General features: G+C 53.3%; 1 non-coding gene across 1 annotated transcript in view; it reads right to left on the reverse strand.

Moving 5' to 3' along the window:
- LOC124569580 overlaps window positions 1-1,274 on the reverse strand; it is a 1,910-nt gene extending 636 nt beyond the window's left edge. The window contains exon 1 of the ribosomal RNA XR_006971257.1: window positions 1-1,274. This exon is cut by the window's left edge and continues 636 nt beyond it. This is a non-coding gene — a ribosomal RNA (small subunit ribosomal RNA).
- Window positions 1,275-5,000: the final 3,726 nt, after the last annotated feature.

Here is a 5,000-nt window from a genome sequence, read left to right on the forward strand (position 1 = left end):
AGGCTCCACTCCTGGTGGTGCCCTTCCGTCAATTCCTTTAAGTTTCAGCTTTGCAACCATACTTCCCCCGGAACCCAAAAGCTTTGGTTTCCCGGAGGCTGCCCGCCGAGTCATCGGAGGAACTGCGGCGGATCGCTGGCTGGCATCGTTTATGGTTAGAACTAGGGCGGTATCTGATCGCCTTCGAACCTCTAACTTTCGTTCTTGATTAATGAAAACATACTTGGCAAATGCTTTCGCTTCTGTTCGTCTTGCGACGATCCAAGAATTTCACCTCTAACGTCGCAATACGAATGCCCCCGCCTGTCCCTATTAATCATTACCTCGGGTTCCGAAAACCAACAAAATAGAACCGAGGTCCTATTCCATTATTCCATGCACACAGTATTCAGGCGGGCTTGCCTGCTTTAAGCACTCTAATTTGTTCAAAGTAAACGTGCCGGCCCACCGAGACACTCACTCAAGAGCACCCTGGTAGGATTGCAACGGGGTCCGCCTCGGGACGCACGAGCACGCACGAGGCGCGTCGCACGCCTTCAGCTCGCCCCACCGGCAGGACGTCCCACGATACATGCCAGTTAAACACCGACGGGCGGTGAACCAACAGCGTGGGACACAAATCCAACTACGAGCTTTTTAACCGCAACAACTTTAATATACGCTATTGGAGCTGGAATTACCGCGGCTGCTGGCACCAGACTTGCCCTCCAATAGATACTCGTTAAAGGATTTAAAGTGTACTCATTCCGATTACGGGGCCTCGGATGAGTCCCGTATCGTTATTTTTCGTCACTACCTCCCCGTGCCGGGAGTGGGTAATTTGCGCGCCTGCTGCCTTCCTTGGATGTGGTAGCCGTTTCTCAGGCTCCCTCTCCGGAATCGAACCCTGATTCCCCGTTACCCGTTACAACCATGGTAGGCGCAGAACCTACCATCGACAGTTGATAAGGCAGACATTTGAAAGATGCGTCGCCGGTACGAGGACCGTGCGATCAGCCCAAAGTTATTCAGAGTCACCAAGGCAAACGGACCGGACGAGCCGACCGATTGGTTTTGATCTAATAAAAGCGTCCCTTCCATCTCTGGTCGGGACTCTGTTTGCATGTATTAGCTCTAGAATTACCACAGTTATCCAAGTAACGTGGGTACGATCTAAGGAACCATAACTGATTTAATGAGCCATTCGCGGTTTCACCTTAATGCGGCTTGTACTGAGACATGCATGGCTTAATCTTTGAGACAAGCATATGACTACTGGCAGGATCAACCAGGGAGCTGCGTCAACTAGAGCTGAGCAGCCGGCCGCCCGGGAGTGTGTCCCGGGGGCCCGCGCGAACACGCAAGCGTCCGCTCAATTATTCTGCAAACAGGAGGAGGCTGAGCTCCCCTGCACAATACACCTCGAAACCCTCTCAGGTCCCGGCGGCGCGCAGCGCCGTCCTAAGTACTTGGTCGGGTTCGAGAGAGGCGCAATCGCCCGGAGTTTGGCGAGTAGACGCTTTAGGTGCGACCACCCGTGCTCCCAACTGAGCTTGCCGCTGCCGACAGAGGCCCGGGAGCGTGCTGTCGTGGCATTGCCGGCGGGAGACAACACGCGCCACCTACGGTGGCCGGCAGCTCCAACGCCAGCGCCACAGAAGGACAAAAGCCCCACTTGGGTGCCGAAGCGAACTCTCCCAGCACAGCGCACGCGCCAACACGTCCGCACAGCTGCGATACAATCCACCTGCGAGAACCGCAGAGGCGACCGAGCAGCAGACGGCGTCGCGGCGCCGAGCGCCGGGCGGCGGCGCATCCTCAGCGCACACAGTCCTCAATCGGACCAGCACACTGCAGATGTCCACCGCGCTTCGCACCGGGCCCGCGAGGACCTACTTTGGCCGCACGGCGCCGCGTGCAGGGTGCGCCGGCGCGCAGCTGCGCCGCCTGCCGCCTCCGTCGGCCGGCGCGCCTGCCACTGGCCGCCCCCACCAGCCGGCTGTAGCGCGTGCGCCCACGCACCGCGCGGCCAGCACGCCGGAAGGCCCCCCCTCACCGGCCGGGGACGGTCCCACCCAGCCACCGCCGCGTATCGCTTCACACCCACATGCCATTCACGTTCGTGGGCATGGTGGGTATCGCTGAAACAACCGGTTGGTAGCTCAACCGATCGTCGCCATCACTGATTCACCTCTAGCGAGAACAACCGCACCACAACGGTTTACCAGTTCTTCATTTGCGTAACGTCACCAGCAAACGTAGACGTCCATCGCCATTTGCAAATTCAACGATTGTTGCATGCCTGTGTCAGGTGTCACGACACACTATGTCTGCCCACATACACGCAACAACATGTGCACGCTTCGCGAACACGTGGAAGGTGGCCCCCGTACGTATGCGATGTCCATTGCGCGAACGACTGTCAACCGGCCTCTGTCGCATGTCGCAGATGTGGAACGCAGTGCACCATGCTATCACGGTGTGTGAGAAGAGACGACTACGTCTGACAACACGCGCCACTACATCAACAGACGGCTCATGCTGATCGCCATCCACGGCATACCATACTGCAATCCAGCTCTTATAGGGAGACGACACGTAGCTGAGTGCACAATATTTGGACCGTATGGTTCGCCGTTGTTGGCGCAGTCGTGGTACGGTCACACATGTACCACGATGTATCATTCAGTACATGAGGACCAATGTGCGGTACAGTGTGTGATTTGGACGTACAACATCAGCGGACAGTTGCCACAAGCCGTACCACAACGTAGGCTGTGCTTCGCCATGCGAATGCCAATGAACAACTGCGAAGGGCATTGAGCATGTACGTCCTGCCGCCATCCGCATTACAGTGTATAGCTGCAAGGTGTTTAACATGAAGCGATACTCTGGGGACCGGGCAGTGCGAGTAGCAAACTATATTGCGGGGGTTGCAGTTAGGCAACACTACACTAATTTAACGCGTCGTATGACAATTACAGAGCAGGTTAAGGCCCAACGTGTGTTGGGTTAAGGCCCAACGTGTGTTGGGTTAAGGCCCAACGTGTGTTGGGTTAAGGCCCAACGTGTGTTGGGTTAAGGCCCAACGTGTGTTGGGTTAAGGCCCAACGTGTGTTGGGTTAAGGCCCAACGTGTGTTGGGTTAAGGCCCAACGTGTGTTGGGTTAAGGCCCAACGTGTGTTGGGTTAAGGCCCAACGTGTGTTGGGTTAAGGCCCAACGTGTGTTGGGTTAAGGCCCAACGTGTGTTGGGTTAAGGCCCAACGTGTGTTGGGTTAAGGCCCAACGTGTGTTGGGTTAAGGCCCAACGTGTGTTGGGTTAAGGCCCAACGTGTGTTGGGTTAAGGCCCAACGTGTGTTGGGTTAAGGCCCAACGTGTGTTGGGTTAAGGCCCAACGTGTGTTGGGTTAAGGCCCAACGTGTGTTGGGTTAAGGCCCAACGTGTGTTGGGTTAAGGCCCAACGTGTGTTGGGTTAAGGCCCAACGTGTGTTGGGTTAAGGCCCAACGTGTGTTGGGTTAAGGCCCAACGTGTGTTGGGTTAAGGCGCAACATAGGTTAGGTTAAGGCGCAACATAGGTTAGGTTAAGGCGCAACATAGGTTAGGTTAAGGCGCAACATAGGTTAGGTTAAGGCGCAACATAGGTTAGGTTAAGGCGCAACATAGGTTAGGTTAAGGCGCAACATAGGTTAGGTTACGGCGCAACATAGGTTAGGTTAAGGCGCAACATAGGTTAGGTTAAGGCGCAACATAGGTTAGGTTACGGCGCAACATAGGTTAGGTTAAGGCGCAACATAGGTTAGGTTAAGGCGCAACATAGGTTAGGTTAAGGCGCAACATAGGTTAGGTTAAGGCGCAACATAGGTTAGGTTAAGGCGCAACATAGGTTAGGTTAAGGCGCAACATAGGTTAGGTTAAGGCGCAACATAGGTTAGGTTAAGGCGCAACATAGGTTAGGTTACGGCGCAACATAGGTTAGGTTAAGGCGCAACATAGGTTAGGTTAAGGCGCAACATAGGTTAGGTTAAGGCGCAACATAGGTTAGGTTATGGCGCAACATAGGTTAGGTTACGGCGCAACATAGGTTAGGTTACGGCGCAACATAGGTTAGGTTAAGGCGCAACATAGGTTAGGTTAAGGCGCAACATAGGTTAGGTTAAGGCGCAACATAGGTTAGGTTAAGGCGCAACATAGGTTAGGTTAAGGCGCAACATAGGTTAGGTTAAGGCGCAACATAGGTTAGGTTAAGGCGCAACATGGGTTAGGTTAAGGCGCAACATGGGTTAGGTTAAGGCGCAACATGGGTTAGGTTAAGGCGCAACATGGGTTAGGTTAAGGCGCAACATGGGTTAGGTTAAGGCGCAACATGGGTTAGGTTAAGGCGCAACATGGGTTAGGTTAAGGCGCAACATGGGTTAGGTTAAGGCGCAACATGGGTTAGGTTAAGGCGCAACATGGGTTAGGTTAAGGCGCAACATGGGTTAGGTTAAGGCGCAACATGGGTTAGGTTAAGGCGCAACATGGGTTAGGTTAAGGTACAATATGGGTTAGGTTAAGGTACAATATGGGTTAGGTTAAGGTACAATATGGGTTAGGTTAAGGTACAATATGGGTTAGGTTAAGGTACAATATGGGTTAGGTTAAGGTACAATATGGGTTAGGTTAAGGTACAATATGGGTTAGGTTAAGGTACAATACGGGTTAGGTTAAGGTACAATACGGGTTAGGTTAAGGTACAATACGGGTTAGGTTAAGGTACAATACGGGTTAGGTTAAGGTACAATACGGGTTAGGTTAAGGTACAATACGGGTTAGGTTAAGGTACAATACGGGTTAGGTTAAGGTACAATACGGGTTAGGTTAAGGTACAATACGGGTTAGGTTAAGGCACTTGGGGGGGGGGGGGGCCCGGTTTGTTGATTGTGATTATCGTAAGTAAATGACTGCGGCATCATCTGATTTGCCACGTCAGGGTGCACCTTTGGCTCATAACAGGCGGCGCTCTGATTCCATGCTTGTGG

This window comes from Schistocerca americana, unplaced genomic scaffold (assembly GCF_021461395.2).
Source record: "Schistocerca americana isolate TAMUIC-IGC-003095 unplaced genomic scaffold, iqSchAmer2.1 HiC_scaffold_1511, whole genome shotgun sequence".
NCBI lineage: Eukaryota > Metazoa > Arthropoda > Insecta > Orthoptera > Acrididae > Schistocerca > Schistocerca americana.